Raw genomic sequence first — 20,501 nt, 5'->3', positions numbered from 1 at the left:
ACTCACATTGCTGCAAATATCCAGTTTGTGTTTGAACACAAAGCTGATAGTTGTGTGTTTGTTCATTCAAACATTAGTGACAAAAAGTCTGATGATAAACTTTGTATGAATGAACAACACATCAGTCAGTAAAGACAGAATGAAGCCATCAGATGTGTCAGATGATAAACTGCAGCTGTGTCTTTTTCTCTCCATCAGATTTCTGTCAACTTGAAGTCGACACAAACTCAGTGAACACAAAGCTCAAACTGTCTGACAACAACAGGAAGGTGACATGTGTGAGAGAGGAGCAGCCATATCCTGATCATCCAGACAGATTTGACTGGTTTCCTCAGCTGCTGTGTAGAAATGTTCTGACTGGTCGCTGTTACTGGGAGGTCGAGTGGAGAGGAGTGGTTGATATATCAGTGAGTTACAGAAGAATCAGCAGGAAAGGACTCAGTGATGACTGCAGGTTTGGAGAAAACAATCAGTCCTGGAGTCTGAGCTGCTCTGATCGTGGTTACTCTGTCCGTCACAATAACAGAGGAACATCCATCTCCTCCTCCTCTGGCTCTGACGGAGCAGCAGTGTATGTGGACTGTCCTGCTGGCACTCTGTCCTTCTACAGAGTCTCCTCTGACACACTGATCCACCTCCACACCTTCAGCACCACATTCACTCAGCCTCTACATGCTGGGTTTGGGTTCAGGTTGGGTCCTGGTTCCTCAGTGAGTCTGTGCTGTGTGTAGAAGCAGAGTGTGTGGAAGTGACAGCAGCTTCAACTTTGTGCTTTAAATGTTGATGATGTTTCACTTTCATTTGAATCACTGACTGTGATTTCAGGTCAGAACATGTTTTTGTCTTAGAAGCAGTGAAATGAAGAATGTGAAGCTGAATTTATGATCATGAACTTTGACATGTCCTCACAAATGAAACCCTTACATTAAGAAATGCATGATTCCATGTTGTTATGGCTCTGATATTAAAATGTAGTATTATAATAGGAGTTAATGGACCTAAGTGGAAAACACCATTTAAAACTGCTGCAATACAAACACTAATAACTCCAACTCAAGATTTTGGATAAACTTTGACATGACAGATATAAAATTGTTGAGCTATGTCATTGTGTTCTCTTAATTGACCCAGTGACCTAGTTTTTGGAAGTGGGCGTGGTCACACACCGGTGTGCAATTCTTAATAAATGGCCACTGCTGCAACGTGTGTGTGCGCAGGTCAAAGTGAACCTGGTGTTGTATGTTTCCTTCATCATGTTATTCCGGCACTTTAAGTTTATTTAAAGAATGGCTGCGCCAACAGGTTATGGGCCCAGGCAAGAACTTGGAAGCCGATGGAACCGTTTATGTTTCGATGGAGATGAAAAGAATTATGAACTGTGGGAAACAAAGTTTTTGGCGCATTTGCGTCTGCTCAATTTGAAAACCACCATACTGGGTGAAGCACCTGATGGGGAAGATGAGGATGCGGAGGAAGACGCCAACAAAAATGAAGAAGCATATGCAACTTTAATTCAACTGCTGGATGACAAAAGTCTGTCTCTGGTGATGAGAGATGCAGCCGATGATGGCAGGAAGGCGCTACGGATACTGAGAGACCATTATGCTGGTAAGGGGACGCCACGAGTGATAAGTTTGTACACGGAGCTGACGTCGCTTCAGAAAGGTGTGAATGAGAGCGTCACAGATTACATTATTCGTGCAGAGACTGCCATCACAGCACTGCGGAATGCGGGAGAGACTATGAGTGATGGCCTGTTGATTGCAATGATTTTAAAGGGCCTGCCTGATGCATTTAAACCATTCTCTGTTTATGTTACGCAAAGTGATGAGAAATTAACATTTGCTGACTTTAAAACTAAACTGAGGAGCTTTGAGAGCACAGAGGCGTTTGCTGCAGCTGGTTCTGGGGAGGACAGCATAATGAAAGTTAAAGAAAGAAACAAGTGGAGTGTGAAACTCACCTGTTACAACTGCGGACAGAAAGGCCACAAAGCCGCCGAATGCACGTCATCCGCTGGGGAACGAAGAGAGCGGAGACAGTGGTGCAGTTTTTGTAAAAGTTCCACACACAGTGACACACACTGCCGGCGAAGAAAGAGAGACAAGGTGAAGCAAGCGGTGGATGAAGAGGAGGACCACACGTTCGCATTCAAGGTGGAAGATGTCCCGGTTAGTGCAATGAAGGTGAAAGGTCTCATGATTGACTCGGGAGCCACTAAACACATTATTACGGACATCGGGAAATTCAAGGAGTTTGACCCATGTTTTAAACCTCAGAGCCACATTCTGGAGTTGGCTGATGGAAAGCGGGCCAGCGGTGTCGCGCTGAAGAAGGGCACAGCTAAAGTGCGCCTGAAAGACAGCAGAGGTCGCATTGTGGACATGATGCTGATGGACGCGCTTTACGTGCCATCCTTTTGCCAAGACATCTTTTCTGTCAAAGCAGCAATTGCGCACGGAGCGACAGTCGTCTTCAAAGATGGACAGAACCGGCTCATTCACAAAAGTGGTACAACATTTAATATTCATACCTGTGATAGACTGTTTTATTTGAGTACTATTCCAGATGAGGTTGATGAGTGTGACGCCTGTTTAGACATTCAGACGTGGCATGAGATATTAGGCCACTGTAATTATGATGATTTGGTAAAGTTGGAGAGTGTTACAGATGGAATGAAAATTCAAGGTAAAACTGATAAGTCCAATCTGAAATGTGAAGGGTGTATACAAGGTAAATTTGCTCAGAGCAGAAACAGAGATCCAGATGAGAAAGCTAAACATATACTTGAACTTGTTCATGCAGATCTTGCTGGACCTATAGAGCCAGCAGCGAAAGATGGTTTCAGATTTGCTTTAGCATTCACAGATGATTATTCAGGAGCTGTGTTCACATATTTCCTGAAAAACAAGAGTGATAGTGCCAAAGCCACAGAGAGGTTCATTGCTGATGTTGCACCCTATGGTAAGATCAAATGTATAAGATCAGATAATGGAACTGAGTTTACATCTTCTGTTTTCCAGTCACTGCTCAGTAGAAATGCCATCAGACATGAAACCTCAGCTCCTTATTCACCCCATCAAAATGGGACAGCTGAAAGAGCTTGGAGAACCCTGTTTGAAATGGCAAGATGCATGCTAATTGATAGCAAATTACCAAAAGAGTTGTGGACATATGCCGTACAAACAGCTTCCATAATCAGGAATAGATGTTACAACAGACCCCATATTACCTGATAACTGGGAAGAAGCCTGACCTATCCAAAATGAGACCATTTGGGTCAGAATGTTATGCATATAAATATAACAAGAAAAAGTTGGACGCACGTTGTGAAAAGGGGATATTTGTGGGTTATGATAAAAACAGTCCTGCATATCTTGTTTTCTATCCAGATACAGGCAAAGTACTCAAAAATAGGTTGGTGAAGTTTGTCACAAAGAATACCAGTGAGTGTGACACTCAGGTAGATGAGGACCTGTATGAACCCCTTAATCACAGGAAGAGAGTTGAGACCCAGTTATCAAAAACTGATGTACCTGAGGTAATCCCTCAAGAAATAAAAGTAGAATGTGATGGTAATACCAATTTAAAAGGTGAAGGTGAGAGTATTCAGAGTACTCGATATCCAACAAGAGAGAGGAGACCCCCTCAGTACTATACAGACTATGACTATAAAATAAAATGTGATGAGGATCAGGACTTAACAATTGACTACTGCTATCGTGTTGCATGTGATGTCCCCCAGACACTGAAGGAAGCTTTGAGCTCTTCAGAATCAGATCACTGGGTAAAAGCTATGAAGGAGGAGATGGACTCTCTAAAAGAGAACGATACCTTCACATTGACATCTCTGCCTGAAGGTAATCATGCAGTGGGGGGCAGATGGGTTTATGCTATAAAAGAGAATCCATCCGAAACAATATATAAGGCCAGATATGTCGCAAAAGGTTATAGTCAAGTAGCTGGTATTGATTATAAAGAAACATTTTCACCTACTGCAGATATGACTTCTGTACGTGTCTTAATGCAGCTTGCAGCACAGTATGACTTAGATTTACATCAGATGGATGTCAAAACTGCATATTTACATGCACCCATAGACTGTGAAATATATATGGAGCAGCCTGAAGGGTTTGAAGTAAAGTCAAAAACAGGAGAGAAGTTAGTGTGCAGACTTAATAAGTCATTGTATGGACTGAAACAATCGGGGAGAAACTGGAACAAAATGCTGCATGATTTTCTAATTGAAAATGGTTTTGTTCAAAACTCAGCTGACCATTGCGTGTACAGCAAACAAACTGACAAAGAAAGATGCATATTGATCATTTGGGTAGACGACATTATTATTGAAGCTAGTGAAGGCCAAGTGATTAAAACCGTGAAGGAAATGTTGGGAACATTTCCTGGGCATTGATTTTGCACAAAAAGAGGGTGAGATAAAAATGAACCAGAAAAGATGCATCACAAACATTCTGGAGAGATTTGATATGACTCACTGCAAACCAAGGTCAACACCATGTGAAGTGAAACTTAAATTTGACAATGATGGTGAACCTATCGATCCAAAAAGGTATCGTGAATTGGTTGGAAGTTTAATCTATGTAATGACAAGTACTCGCCCAGACTTGAGCTTTATTGTCAGTAAGCTGTCACAGTATCTATCTGAACCAAAAGACGAACATTGGGTTGCAGCTAAACATGTGTTGAGGTATTTGAAAGGCACTATAGACCTGGAATTGTGTTACAAGAAATACAATGTAAATCTCAAACTTGTATCTTATAGTGATGCAGACTGGGCAGCAGACCAGAATGATAGGCGTAGCATCACTGGTTACTGTTTCAGTCTATCTCAGAGTGGACCTGTTATTGCCTGGAAATCTAAGAAACAACAAACTGTTTCTCTATCAACATGTGAAGCTGAATACATGGCTTTGTCAGCTACTGCACAAGAAAGCCTGTATCTTGTCAATTTAATCAATGAAATGGACAATGTACTTAACTATGCACCAGTGACAGTTTTTGAGGACAATCAGGGTGCTATTGCGCTTTCAAAGAGCCCCGTATGTCGGCAAAGATGTAAACATATTGATATTAGATATCACTTTGTCTGATCTGTAGTCAATGATGGTAAAATCACTCTTCATTACTGTCCTACAGAGGATATGGTGGCTGATGTACTAACTAAACCTGTCACCAGAATCAGAATGGAGAAATTTGTGTGTTTTCTATTTGGTGTATAAATGAAATATTGTATTGAATGTATGATGCACTGTGTTACTGTACTCTGTTGTCAATGTAAGAGCAAGTGGGGGTGTTGAGCTATGTCATTGTGTTCTCTTAATTGACCCAGTGACCTAGTTTTTGGAAGTGGGCGTGGTCACACACCGGTGTGCAATTCTTAATAAATGGCCACTGCTGCAACGTGTGTGTGCGCAGGTCAAAGTGAACCTGGTGTTGTATGTTTCCTTCATCATGTTATTCCGGCACTTTAAGTTTATTTAAAGAATGGCTGCGCCAACACTCCCAATATTTCAGCAGCAGCAGCAGTTAGCCGCTCGCTGATAAAAGCTCTCAGAGACTCCGCAGCAGCTTCAGATGATGAAACACTCACAGTAGTTACACTTCTGTTCAGCTAGCGAACAACAAACTCCTTTTTCACATGTGCTGTCGCTGTGCTCGTCTTTTCTCTTCCCCCTCCTTCCTTCTTTTCTTCTTCTTCAGTTTATTGGCGGTGGGAGCCACCTTGTAAGGCGCATTACCGCCGCCTACCGGACTGGAGTGTTACAGCAGCAGAACGAATAAGACAATGCAGTGTGCTACTAGAGAAGCATAAAAACTGGAAACAGATAAGTAACAAATAACCTAGATTTAAAAATACAATTAAAAACAATGATAAGAATGATTTTATCTTTAATTAAAATAGAATTAAAAATAAAAGAATAAAAGTGGAAAATTAAGAATAACCATGTTGGGCAATTAGAAGGCATTTGTATGTATTTTGACTATATTTTGTTCTTTACTCAAATAAAGTGAGAACGAATATTATTTTTTCCTATTTGTTTAAGGTTCATGGAGAAACCCTGGATGTCCTCATGAAGGGAATGACTGTTGGACTTCTGAGTGGGTATGAAGGCATCCTGCATGATGCTTTCCCTGTTGAAATCTTCAATGTAGCTGTGGTGCTAGAGGAGACGACCGTGACATCAGAGATGTACCGTCTGGCTTTGCAATGCTGATGGGTCTCATCTACTGCCGCCATCTGGAGTACCGTTGTGCCATGAAGTACACGTTTGAATTCCTGCAGAGGGTCAGCCTGAAGGTCAAAGCTGACCAGTGTTCAGCTAGGATACATGGACTCAGGAACAACTTTCAGATACTGATACTGATACTGATGTATCCTGTATAGACTGCTCTGTACGTTCTCTAACCTGCTAGTTAACTGGTTGGGGTGGTGAAAATGTTATAACAGATGGTAACTGATACTGTTGTTTGAAACATGATCAGGGAATGTGCATAGAAGTTTTGTTGTACTAATCCCACTTTGCATCATTTGTTGTTAAAGAAAGGCTTTGTTTCGTCTAGTCGTTTGTTTTACCCGATGTTGCTGCTCTTCTCACTGCAGGAATGGGCATATATGTAAGAATATATATGCCTGGCAGTTTTTATATTGTACCTCCTTCCTTGTTGGAGTGAATGTTATTAAAAAACAGATTTTTTTGTTTGAATAAATCATTTGAACATTTGAGTTGTAAAATCATTGTTCTAAGTAGAAACTACTGAAAAATATGAGTCCACATAATTTATAGTGACATTTTTTATTATCTATAAGTGAAAATTATGAGTTGAAATAGTGTGGAGATCTTCATTAGTTTGACACATTAAAGTAAGTGCAATTACAGGAGAAATACACCAAGTAAGTTGTTGTAACTCACAGCATCAAGTTTTGAAAATGAACAAATATTAGTTTACCAGAATGTTCAATTTACACTTTTGAGTTGAAACCAAGCTTATCTGAAAGTTGTATTTACTCACATTTTTAACTTTTGAACTTTCATTTCTAAGTTGAACAGACTTGAAATTTATTACAGTGAAGAGCTTCTGTTATTCACACATACACTCTGACTGTGCTTGTGTTGCAGCTACGAACTGAACATGGCAGAAGAAGCTCCAGCTCCAGCCGCCGCTCCGGCCGAAGCGCAGAAGAAGAAGGTCTCCAAGCCGAACAAGTCCGGCCCCAGCATCAGCGAGCTCATCGTGAAAGCTGTGGCCGCTTCCAAGGAGCGGAGCGGCGTGTCTGCAGCCGCCCTCCAGACGGCTCTGGCTGCCGGAGGATATGATGTGGAGGCCATCGAGAGCCTGGTGGCTAAAGGGACCCTGGTCCAGACCATGTTCACTGTTGTTGGCAGAAAAGTCAGATAGCAACAAACTGCTGTCTTACATTCATCCTTCAGCTCTGTGTTCTAAGAGTCTGAAAATATGTGATTTCCTTTGTTTACAGTGGTGCATGTCATGTGACTTTACTTATGCAACATGTATGATAATGTTCTGTCTCCTCTCATTTCCAGACGTGCAGCCAAAAACATGTGCAGTGATGATATGTGACGGTATCATCATGGTCTCAGAGAGAAGAGCTGAGTGTGTCTGTTCTGATCTGTGGATGCTTGTGTCTCTTCTCCCCTGTAGTTTCCTGCTTGTTGCTCCGTCACACGCCCTCTGCTGGTGAGCCGCGTCATTACACTCAACCGCCCATGTAATGAGGTGAATTTATAACTTTTGACTTTATGTGGAGGAGGGATTGATTTTGGAATGAGGAGGCTGCAACCTGCGATGGCACCACTAGATGTCAGCTTTTCTCAGCATTGGTGGTTCAGTGGTAGAATTCTCGCCTGCCACGCGGGAGGCCCGGGTTCGATTCCCGGCCAATGCAAGGACACTTTTAACTGAGGAACATGTGAGGGGACATATATTCACCTTCACATCTATGCTGTTGTTCAGCATGTTGTTTTTATATGTGTTAACAGACCTATCTGACTTCTGTTAACATCACTGTGACATACACACAGAGGCACTACACTTCACAGACGAGCTTCAGTGGTACAGTGCACATCACATTTGAAACAAGAGCACTTACCACTTTCTAGTTTTCTTTCAGTTTTTGTCTGATGTCAACAGGCATAGTTGACAATAACATCCTCACCTACAGTGTAATACTCAGAGTTTTTCATGATATCATAACAGGACATAATACATCTCTGTACATTTCTCATCTGTATATCTGCATGTCTTATGGTTGCTCTGTACATAGTCTTTATTTCTACTTTATCTATTGTTGCTGCTCAGGACCTTGTTTTCATGCTGCTGTAATGGAATGGAAGGAACGCTGACAACCAACATAGGTCATAGCAGCAGTCACCTGGTGCGGTCATGTATCAGCTGGGGTGTGACGCAGTGGCTCCGTCAGTAACTATGGGCAGTGTGTACGCACCCAGACACACATCATTGGAAACCAGCTTTAATGAGAGGTGAGGGTTGCAAAAGTCCGAACAAGAGCCTGTTGACAGAAAACTCTAAAGGAGAAGGTTGCCATGTTAGAAAACGAACGAGACTTTCTGCAGAAAACCATGACCATGACATCCACTGGTAGGTCATCTGTTCTTTGAACTCAAACGTTTGAACTAGTGCCGTCACATGATTAAAATTTTAATTACATTAATCACTGCGTTGCTGTATATTTATTGTGATTAAATATCACTCATTTGTTTAACCTATACTCACTGGATGAACTCAATTAAATTGAATTTTCCATCCAATAAATGCAGCAGAAATAGAAACAGTAAGGTGCATAACATTCCTCCAGGACATAAACCTTTGCATTTCAATATACCAAATTAAGTTGGATGAAACCCCCACATTGCTGGGCTCCTGTCTTCAGAACGTGTAAGCTGCCCTCCTATAGGGTTAAAAAACACAAACACACAACACTCATGTTGATCCTGAGCATCACATAAACATGTGAATCTTTCATTAATATTGAAGTTCCTCCTTTGTTCTGGGAAACTTACAGAAGCTTCTTTGAGAAGTGGTTCAGCTGGGCCATGAACTTCAATGCAGCGGCTTTATATTCCTAACCAGAAATCTTTGTTCATAACTTTACCAATGTCAAACTAAGAAGAACATGTGCTTTGTGTTGTTCTTCCACTGACTGAAACATGAAAAAAGAGATGTCACACATGGTTCGTTGGTCTAGGGGTATGATTCTCGCTTCGGGTGCGAGAGGTCCCGGGTTCAAATCCCGGACGAGCCCTTATCTTTGAACTTCAGTAGATAGGATGGCTGCTTCATGTTTACATTTACAGCAATATAACTTATGTTATATGAACATAAGTTCATATTCCAACTTAGTCCCTGTAAACAGCTGTCTGCTCAAACTCTTAGAAGCAATCATTCTAGAACTGCACTGCACTGAGGACCAATGTCCAGGGAGAGCTGAGGAAGAAGTACAGGGGCTGTAAGGCAGGAGTGAAAGTAGAGGCTGCACGTAGACATTTTAAACCAGTGATCCCCTCGGCAATAATAAGGAATGTCAACTCAGCTGGGCCATGAACTTCAATGCAGCGGCTTTGTGGTGATCTGCAAGAAGTCATCATTCACCTTGAAAACAGTAGTAGTACAAAACAGTATTGTTAGTTGTAGTTACTCTCACACAGAATTGAATGGCTATAAAGAAATGTGAGTTTTCATTTTACATTAATTAATTAATTACCAATTAATTAATTACTGTTGACAAGTAAAAATGTGATTTAGTCAGTGGCGTAGGAAGCATTAAAAATGTGGCGGGGGGGACCTTCTGTGGGTGGGTACATCAGTATTAGGCTTGTGCAAAATCGTATCGTGTGCAATTAATCGTCAGAAAAACTGTAATCGATTAATATTTGCCACTTATCGATTACGGCGATTAGTGCCTCGTCATGATGACGCATTTTTGTGTGCGGCGTAGTCTCACCATCACCCGCGCACATGTGAGCCCACAATAACAATAATGGTGGAAGGCAGTGGTGTTCAGTTAAATAATGCGGAGCAGCAGGTTCCTAACATAAGTTCAACGTCTGTCACCATAAGCCCGAGCACGAAGAAAGCGCAACGAGGACACAACACTACACTACAGCTGTATATAGTGCCGCGACATGCATTAGGTGAAGCGTGGAGCGTTGGTTGTTGCTATAGTAACTGAATTTTTGCTCGTATCAAATGAATAAACTCCGATCTTTATTTACGGACTCCACAGCAAGATAGGAAACATTACAACAGCGAAGTCTCCTCCAGCAGATATTGGAAAGAATTCCACTCAGCCGAGAATCCGCGGTACGTTTAGTCATTGTGCTCCTTACGACCAAACGAAGCGCTGGAAGAACGTAACGTAGGTTGATTTGCACAGACACACATTTAAATGTGAAATTGTCCGGTTTGTTTATTTGTTTGTTTTTTCTGCTGCTGTTCTACAGTCTGAGTGAAAACATGCACTAGTGTGGGACATATTCCAGTCACAGGTTCATTTGCGCAGACACATTTTTAACTTTAATAATCACTGATGTGACTTTTCTGAACTTTGTTTGTCTATTTGTCTGTTTAATTTTAATGTTGACATGCTGCTTTGTGACCTTAAGATAAAAACATTTGAAGGACAAAGTTACTTTAAATGTTTGCTTCATTATTATTTTGAAGCAGTTTGTGCCTCAATATTATCAATACATATTTCCATGGCTGGTTGGTGCCTAATCACCAGCTTAGCCTGTTAGAATGAAGTAGTTAACTTGACTGATGATTTGTCGGTATCATGCTAGAACACTGTGCCAATTTAGAGTCAAAAACATGTAAGTGCAACTGTCATCAATTAATCGTCAAATTAATCGTTATCGGCTAAATGCCACAATTAATCGTGATTAATTTTTTTGCCAATATCGCCCAACCCTAATCAGTATATATAGTAATAATATGAAGTAGTTGAGATTTCCTGTGGATTTTAACAGGTTGTTAAACTATTTTACCTACAGAAGTAAACACTTAATGACTATTTCAGAGACAGATTCAACAAAAACTCGGTGACAAACTAATTACAAGTGAAACAACAGTTTTGTCAAACATACTGGTGCTACTACACTAACAGCCTCCATATCTGAGGCCTTCTCTCATTTAGAGACAAAAAACTGGCAAATCCCATAGAAAAATGAACCAAACTGCTTAATGCAGATAATACTGAAACACTAAAAATACTAACTTACAAAAGAATGCATGTCTTTATTTTTGTTTGCTTATAAAACTGCTGAATTCACAACAAACCTTGTGGATGTGTTTATAATGATGCCCTGCCTCATCTGCTGCATCAGTGTTTCCCTGTTCATATAATGCTCCACTGTGTCCTGACGGTCCATCACATGTGTTTTATTCTTGCTGATAAGAATAGGAGCAGGTGGCTATGTGCACTGGCTCGGCGAGGCTGAAGCTAGCAGGCTAACAGGAGCTAACATGGCCTCATTACAACATGGGTTAATGCTGAAAACAACTCTAACTCTCCGTGTCTTTGTTAGAATCTCCTCATGTCCATTGTGTGTGGGGAGGGAGCAGAAAAGGCAACAACATGTCATCAGACAAATAAAACCGTCTACTGTAACTGAAAGTAAACAGCAGCTTCCTCCCAACTTTTCTAAGTTGATTTAACATCAACCTAACGTCACCTGGGGCCATGTGACAAACAGTCAGGCTTCAGCATGAGCTGGACTTTGTGGGATGACACTGACGTCACCTCCTCCAGCGTCGACCAGCACTGACGGTTCTCTTTACGGTGTTTTACGCTCGCTCGAAGAAAGCCACTGGCTTTGTTAGGTCCGTTACTATAGTAACGGTATTGCAGCGCTGTGGTAACCAGGAAAACATGGAGTGGATTTCAGCGGTGAGGTTATTCTCTTACGAACTTAGTGGAACGGAGTTTTTCACGAGCAATCGAGACAGCATTAGGTGGAGTTTCCTACTCACTAAATGTGGGGGGGTCCAAACGGGCCGTTTTAAAATGTGGGGGGGCACGTCCCCCTCTGATATAATGGTAGCGACGCCTATGGATTTAGTAGTAGCCTAACCCACGTATTAAAGTACATCTGCATGCAGGTGGTCCCCTTACAATAGAACATGTTTATACCTTTTCCTTTTACTAAACAAAGTCATTTCAGCACGTTTACAGGTCTCCCCTGCTCTCTGTGTCGTACGGCACAGTTCCAGCCCGATGCACACCCAGCAGCACAGACACACACGCAGGGGAGCAGGCACCCACCAGCAGACAAAAAATATATAAAAAATAAAATATATTGCGAAAATATGCCGACTGCTTCACTTCAATAAATCACGACTGTATTGTTTCACATTAACTACACTTAAGCACTGGCTGTACCCCTGCATACAAGTGCTGCTTAGGCTAACACAGAGCGTTAGCTCTGGGCTAACGTTAGCCTGTCAGCTACACTACAAAAGTAAAGCCAAGCACTTTTGGAGTGCGTTAGCTGGCGGCGAGCTGCGCTCTCAGTGTATTAAGGATGAATTCAACGTGCCTGTGTAGAAAACTCCAAGTACTAACCGTGTTCACCACTTACCTCTGACAGCTATATGACGCGACCATAGACGTTAGCTACAACGAATGCTAACTAATCTTAGCTGTTTGTAGCCTGTCTACCCCAACATGAACAATGACTGACATTTCTTCCTAACTCAAGGTCCATTTATCTTAAGGCATGCACATTGTTTCACATAAAGATAATAAACTTATTAAATAGAAGACAGAAAACTTACCAACGGTAGTTTCAAGCAGAGGCAGATGGCGGGTAGGACAGAGGCTGATCTCCTGCGCATGCTCTTGCTCTGCTAGTTAAACTCATTCGGTTTGAGAGGGCCACGGGAGTCAAAGCAAATATATATTTATGTTACATCTGCTAAACATATTTGGGTATTGTTGGAATTAATAACATTTTCATAAGACAAACAAAATAATAATGTTTCACCTCTAAGAGGGGCTTGAATCAGTTTTTTGAGTGCAGTGAGTCTGCTCCCCTATGTCCTCAACATGTGTTTTTAGCATTACATCCCAGTCAGTGGTGTCAAAGCAGTCCCTCAGACCATCCTCTGCCTCAGGTGACCACTTCCTGATTGAACGTGTGGTTTTAGACATCCTTTTGACCAGGGGGTGTACTGTGGCTGCAGGTGAACCAGAACCATAAACGCCTCGGGGTGCTTTGTCTGCAGTCTTGCTGTTACTGTGTGTATCTTCTCATAGGCAGCTGATGCGTCCGCGCTCGGTGGGGCGTAAACACAGAGCACGATCACGTGACTTAGCTCCCTCTGCAAGTAATATGGCCGCAGGCTAACAGTCCAAGTCCTGACAACACAGTACCTTTTTCACTGAGACATGTCCTGGGCGTTCATTCGCACCAACGTTCATTCACATATATGATGAACCTCTGCTCTTCCCACAAGCATTCATGTCTCTGTCGGCTCTCACAGCAGTAAAGCCTGGTAGATCCACGTTAGCATCCAGTCTCATATCAGTGAGCCACGTCTCTGTGAAGATGTATAAGCTGCACTCACGGTAACTCTGTTGATTGTTCAGCGCAAACAGCTCATCCATCTTATTCAGTAGTGAGTTGACATTCCTTATTATTGCCGAGGGGATCATTGGCTTAAAATGTCTACGTGTAGCCTTTACTTCTGACGTTAGTCCTCAGTGCAAAGACTTCTTCTCTTGGAATATGAACCTATTTGGGTTGATGTAAATGTAAACATGAGACAGACTATCTAATCTACTGAATTTCAAAGATAAGGGCTCGTCCGGGATTTGAACCCGGGACCTCTCGCACCCAAAGCGAGAATCATACCCCTAGACCAACGAGCCACATGTGACTTCTTGCTTTTCATGTTTCAGTTGGTGGAAGAACACAACACAAAGCACATGTTTTTCTTAGTTTGACATTGGTTAAGATATGTACAAAGATTTCAGGTTAGGAATATATAGTGTTGCTCCTGAAGAGGGACTTGAACCCTGGGCCCTCAGATTAAAAGTCTTATTTCCTGCAAGATCCACCCACAGAGATCCTGAACACATAAAACTCAGATTCCCAACCAGAATAGTAGCAGAACTGAAGACACCACTTGGAGGAGTGTCTTCAAAAACCAATCCTTGAGTCCAATGTACCAACCAGCACACAGTAAGTGAAACAGGCATGTCCACGCTTCAACAATGAAAACACAGATTGGCCGTATGGGGATCGAGCTAATCGGTCGAGCCCTATTGATTAAATGATGTTATGATGTTATTCGGGAATTCTGCCTATCATTCCGGAATACTGATGTCTATACTGGAATGCTACTGTTTATTCTGGATTTCTGCATTTCATTCCAAAATTTTGTCTTTCATTATGGACTGCTTTTCATTCTGGAATGGTGTCTTTCATTCCGCAAATCTGCTTTTCATTCTGTTATGCTGACTTTTGTCCTGGAATGTTGCCTTCCATTTTGGAACGCACGCTTCCATGACATCACAGGCCGCTGTTGGGTTAGGGGTTTAATCCCAGAATTTTGTCTACCATTCCAGGATCCTGCCTATCATTCTGGAGTGGGTGGATGGATGTCTATTCCAGGATGCTCTCATTCTAGATTTCTGCCTTTCATTTGGGAATGCTTTCTTCCATTCTGGGATGCTTTTCATTCCAGAATGATGTCTTGCTGACTTCTGTTCCACTATACAGAGTGTTATTCGGGAATTCTGCCTATCATTCCGGAATACTGATGTCTATTCTGGAATGCTGCCACTTATTCTGGATTACTGCCTTTCATTCCGGAAATTTGAATTTCATTCTGGAATGCTTTTCATTCCGAAATGCTGCCTTTCATTCTGCAAGTCTGCTTTTCGTCCAAGGCGCTGTGTTAAGGTTGCAGTCTCCACTGGAGGACAATCCTGAGACAGAAACTGGTACACCCAAAGGATAAAACTCCCAGGGAGAAACACAGCAATATCATATATGCAGTCCAGTGCAGTGAGGAATGCTCTGATCTGTACATTGGAGAAACTAAACAACCACTCCACAGGAGAATGGCTCAGCACAGGAGAGCCACCTCCTCAGGACAAGACTCAGCTGTTCACCTCCACCTCAAAGACAAAGGACACTCCTTTGAGGACAACAATGTTCACATTTTAGACAGAGAGGAAGTCAAGGAAGCCATCTATGTTAAGCTGGTAAAACCTTCTCGAGGTGGTGGCCTCATCTTTTTACCACATACAAAGCAGTTATTTCATCCATTCCCAGGAAGTTTCACTCCAAGTCACATGCTAACAGCAAGAACAATGGGCTGTCTACCAGCAGTCTCATAGTCATTAGCCAGTCAGTAGACACACCTGGCACAGGCAGCCAGATCATCACAGGTAATTATGGAAACATTTAGTGCTATTGTTTGTGAGTTTTATCCAGACCACCCACTGAGGTCTGCAACCACATATAAACCATGTTTCCCCACCAACAGATCAACAACTGATGAAGCTGCTTGGATGAGCAGCGAAACCTCTTCAGGAAAACTCTACAAGTCCAGACGCCTTGCTTCAATCTTCTCTACAAACATGCCAAAGCAAACAGTTTTTACCAACAATGTTACACACTGAGTTTTGAAGGTCTTAACCACTAGTCTGGAATGTTTACGACATTTGTGAAAAATTGTGAATTGTAATTCACGTGTGTTATTACCCATAGACTCCCATGTTAAAATGTCCAACTTCACAGCAGAAATGAACATGTTTACAGCCTGGTACAAAAAAACATTCTGGTCTCAAATGATAGGTTCTCTTCTAGTGTCAATTGTATGGGGGGTGAATTTTTTTTACAACTCACTTGTTTTAATTCAAAGTCAGCTTTATTGTCAAATCTGCTATATGTGCTGGACATACAGAGAATCGAAATTGCGTTACTCTTCACTCCATATATAACATGTAACTAAAAACTTGTGTAAGTGTAAAAAAACGTACCTACAATGAGGCACACACAAAATACAAGGCACAAAAATGAAGGCACAATGCAGTAAGAGTGCAAAAGATGTATAGTGCAAGACAGTGCAGTTGGCATAATGTAAACAGTCCAGGAATGGTTTAAGTTATAGCAGCTTATATGAGACTGGATGACATGACTAGGGTGCAAGAGAATGCACAGGGTAAAGTGGCTGGTGCACAGAGTTCCTAACTTGGGGGGGTTCTTTTGTAGAGGGAAGGGGGAGAAAGTGGGGCACAGCCGGGAGAGAGTTCAGCTTCCTGACAGCCTGGTGGATGAAGCTGTCCCTCAGTCTGCTGGTCCTGGCCCGGAGGCTGCGCAGTCTCTTTCCTGATGGCAGCAGACTAAAGAAGCGGTGTAAAGGGTGGGTGGGGTCTCCTGTGATACGGAGGGCCTTTCGGATGAGACGGCTGGAGGGAGGGGAGAGGGACGCTGATGATCCTCTCAGCTATGAGCAGCACTATGCAATGAAGCGTCTTCCTGCAGGTGGTGGTGCAGGCTCCGTACCACAGTGATGCAGCTGGACAGGATGCTCTCAACAGCCCCTCTGTAGAAGGTGCACAGGATGGATGGAGGGGCTCTGGCTCTTTTGAGCTTGCGGAGGAAGTAGAGGCGCTGCTGTGCCTTCTTGGTCAGGGATGCAGTGTTGTTAGTCCAGGAGAGGTCCTCAGTGATGTGCACACCCAAGAACCCCGTCGATGGTCAGAGGGGTGTGCTGACTGTGTGCTCTCCTGTAGTCCACAACCATCTCCTTTGTCTTCTCCACATTCAGGGAGAGGTTGTGGTCTCTGCACCACTCGGCCAGAAGGTGCACCTCATTCCTGTAGACGCCTTGCTTCAATCTTCTCTACGTATGATGACCTGGATGACTGAGAATCTTCATCAACATCTTCCTGTAGTTTGTTTCATCTCCACCGGAGATGAGACCCACCACAGTTGTGTCGTCCACAAACTTCACAAAGATGTTGGAGTTGTGTATCTTTGAAGAAGAACTTGTTTCTGTCACAGCTTTTGCCTTAAACATAAGCATCTTGTTTGAAGACAAACTTTGACAAACATTGAAGGCCAGATTTTGGAGTAGTTGTTTGGTTTCTCCATTGTACAGAACAGAGCATGCCGCACTGCACTGGACTGCATATATCCAGGGGTGGCAGTAAAAAGCAGCTTCCCTGAGGGGAAACTCAGTGATGCTGTAACCTCTGTTATGCTGACTTTTTTAAAAAAAATACTTTAATAATCCCAGAAGGGAAATTGCTTAAGGCTGCTGCCAAGCAGTGTCATACAATGACCAGCACTGGAGGCAATGTGGGTCAAGGACACACAACCCTGCTCTACCACTGAGCCACTGCTGATGTTGCCTTCCCTTCTGGACTGCTGACTTGCCAGAATACTGACTGTTACTCCTGAATTCTACGTATAATTCCGGAATTCTGTTGACTATTCTGGAATGCTGCTGCTTATTCCAGATTTCTGCCTTTCATTCTAGGACAAACAAATGAACTGCTTTGTGGCTCTGTGGCGCAATGGATAGTGCATTGGACTTCTAGATTAACACAGGAGAAGTGATTCAAAGGTTGTGGGTTCGAGTCCCACCAGAGTCAAAGTGCCTTTTAACTTCCTGTGGCGCCGTCCTTCAGGGTGGATACAGCTCCTGTCCAGAGCTAGAAAAAAAGGACTGCACCCAGACATCCCGGAAAACAGCGTCTCTGCCCCCGGCTTTGTGACCGTACAGGTGGACAGAGATCTGACTGGTGTGAGCTTTTGCTTGGCACAGAGGCAGCTAATAAACTGAAAGTTGTACCTTTTTCAAATGACATGGTGAGGAGGAGAACAGAAGATCTCTCAGCTGACATTCAGGCACAGCTGCTGGATAGACTGTGATCATGTAAGAAATTTTCCTTTCAGTTGGATGAATTGACAGAGCAGAGCATCTCCAGTGCTGCTCAGTTGATAGTTTTGGTGTGCTATCCCTGGAAAGGAGATATTTTGGAAGACTTTCTGTTCTGCAAGTTACTGCGCAGATAAAGTCTGTCAATCCAGAGATTAAAGCTGCTCACTGTATGCTGCTGAACATGAACATGCTGGATCACTCTGAGGTGCGATGGCTGTCGCAATGGCTGCAGCACAGAGCTCAAACTGTACCGACCAGCTCAGAGGAGAAGAAGAAGGAGCAACATCACATCAGGAAGGCCCTGCAAACCTGTGGCTATCCCAGCTGGGCTGTCATCAAAGCCAGAAAAACAAGACCCACAGACAACAAGACAAAGACAACAACTGGCTGAGGAAGAACATTGTCACTGCAGAACTGAAGAAGCTACTCGGGGGAGTGTTGGTCCCACTTAAGATTAAAATTTAGGGTGTTTTCACACTTGATCCCTTTCGGCCCTCTAAACGAATGCAGATCGATGACTCAGGATTTTTTGCTCTATTTAACTCTAACTCTATTTTCCCTGAATGTGCAGTAATTTAACCAGAAAACACAGGAGAAAGCCGACATTCTGCTTCAAGTGAAAACTACCCAGACTTCAGTGCAGTGGAGGAGTCTGAGAGCTCTAGTGGACCTGGTGTGAACAGAAAGAGGACTAAATTACATAAAACCAGTGACCCTGACATGATTTGAACATGCAACCTTCTGATCTGGACTCAGACGTGCTACCATTGCTCCATGAGGTCTGTTCACAGCTTCTGCTCTTCCAAGGACTCGGTTTAGCATGACATGATTAGCTTGATGTTCATATATGTGTTACACATTATTACTAGATGAGCTGCAGTGAAACAAGCCACCACGTCCCAGCACATATCAGAGATGCAGAACAGATGGAACAGTCTTATGGAGTGATGGAGGCCATGAAGCCTCCTAAAGCTTTGAATGGAGCTGAAGTCATGATGCACTGACCTTTCTTTTTATATAATGTCTCATAAGTATTTGTTATAATATTGCCCCAAAAAGTCAGTCACACTTGTGTGAAACCAGCCTGTCCAGTTAGGATCAACACTGATTGTGGATCAGTTTCAGCTGCTGTTGTGCAAATGGAACAGACAACAGGTGGAAATGAGAGGCAGTTATCAAGACAGCCCTATAAAGGAGGTATGTGTTATAATACTAAATTATGTCTTCAGCTGCTTTTATACTCATTATTAATCCCAGATTAAGGTGTCATTTAGGAGAGAGATTTAAATTCTATCTTTATGTAACTTCTCCTTCTGATACACTCTGTTATTCAGTTACAACATGCTGACTGGAAATCTGCAAAATGAGCCCTGGATTTTTAGAGAAAGTAGAAAGGACACCAGTATTACTGTCCAAACTAAACTAAAGGTTCCACTGAGATTTGAACTCAGATTGCTGGAGTCAAAGTCCAGAGTGCTAACCATTACACCATGGAACCTGCTTCTCATGGATCTTCTTCTCCTCCTCTACCCGGCCGACTGTCAGCAGTTTGACATTGGTAAAGATACGTGCAAAGATTTCTTTGTGTCAACAAAGACTGAACACTTTGCATATCACTGTCCTCCACGAGGAGACTGTCCTCCATGTCTAGATAAGGCTTGCTGTCTAGCAGCTGGGAGAAATGTCTTTTTGTGGCTGTGGCATTAGCCCAACATTGAATCATAAAGTTTATTTGTTGCATAACAGGAAGTGGTCTTGTATTAGGGTGTGACCCTCCTGAGAAGCAGAACCTCTCCTCTGATAATTGTCTCTCATTGGACAGATATGAAAATTAGCCTGAACTATCCGGGCTCTACATGTTGTTACAGAGAATAATTCTGTGCAGACAGGTTAACTGAAACGGAGAGCATTGATTCAGGGTGAACTTCCTGTGTGTGCAGACAGTGGAGGTGGTTTCAGGTGTTATAAATTGGCGTCTCCATGGTTCAGATGAAGAAGTGGTTCCAGTTCCTCACAGGTCCTGTTTTCAAATCCCGGACGAGCCCACATCTTTGAACTTCAGTAGATTGGATGTTTGCATTTACAGGATTAATCTTTATTCCAACTTAGACCCTGTAAACAGCTGTCTGCTCAAACTCCCAGCAGCAATCATTCTAGAACTGAGACCAAATCATCAACCGCAAGCTCTACTTCCAACTGTATCCTGGGGAAGCCACTCCACGCCTGTATGGACTCCCCAAGATACACAAGGAAGGAGTCCCCCTCTGCCTCCTTCAGGTGATGCTTTATGGCCTCTGATGTCACCTGGAGATAGTGGAGAAAAAACAGACAAAAGAAGTGAAAGAGGAGCATGACAACTAGAACAAGAACAACAAAAAGTTTCAATTACAATTAGGAAAGCGATAGAGAAGGTTGAAGCAAGGCGTCTGGACTTGTAGAGTTTTCTAGAAGACGTTTCGCTGAAGACGTTTCGCTGCTCATCCAAGCAACTCTACAAAACTTTACAAGTCCAGACGCCTTGCTTCGGTTATACAGATCCT

General features: G+C 42.7%; 5 non-coding genes across 5 annotated transcripts; 3 read left to right on the top strand and 2 right to left on the bottom strand.

Moving 5' to 3' along the window:
- The first annotated feature begins 7,856 nt into the window (after nt 1–7,856).
- trnag-gcc (transfer RNA glycine (anticodon GCC)) lies at nt 7,857–7,927 on the top strand. The gene has a single exon. It is a non-coding gene; the product is annotated as a tRNA-Gly (tRNA).
- Nucleotides 7,928–9,232: 1,305 nt separating this feature from the next.
- trnap-cgg (transfer RNA proline (anticodon CGG)) lies at nt 9,233–9,304 on the top strand. The gene has a single exon. It is a non-coding gene; the product is annotated as a tRNA-Pro (tRNA).
- Nucleotides 9,305–13,858: 4,554 nt separating this feature from the next.
- trnap-ugg (transfer RNA proline (anticodon UGG)) lies at nt 13,859–13,930 on the bottom strand. Its single transcript has one exon. It is a non-coding gene; the product is annotated as a tRNA-Pro (tRNA).
- Nucleotides 13,931–17,579: 3,649 nt separating this feature from the next.
- trnar-ucu (transfer RNA arginine (anticodon UCU)) lies at nt 17,580–17,671 on the top strand. The gene is given in 2 exon segments: nt 17,580–17,616; nt 17,636–17,671. It is a non-coding gene; the product is annotated as a tRNA-Arg (tRNA).
- Nucleotides 17,672–19,387: 1,716 nt separating this feature from the next.
- On the bottom strand, nt 19,388–19,459 carry trnaq-uug (transfer RNA glutamine (anticodon UUG)). Its single transcript has one exon. It is a non-coding gene; the product is annotated as a tRNA-Gln (tRNA).
- Between the last annotated feature and the right edge of the window lie 1,042 nt (nt 19,460–20,501).

This window comes from Parambassis ranga, unplaced genomic scaffold, assembly GCF_900634625.1.
Source record: "Parambassis ranga unplaced genomic scaffold, fParRan2.1 scaffold_21_arrow_ctg1, whole genome shotgun sequence".
In the NCBI taxonomy this organism is placed as follows: Eukaryota; Metazoa; Chordata; class Actinopteri; family Ambassidae; genus Parambassis; species Parambassis ranga.
Note: the sequence above shows the minus strand (reverse complement) of the source record. Positions and strands in the feature narration are given on the sequence as shown.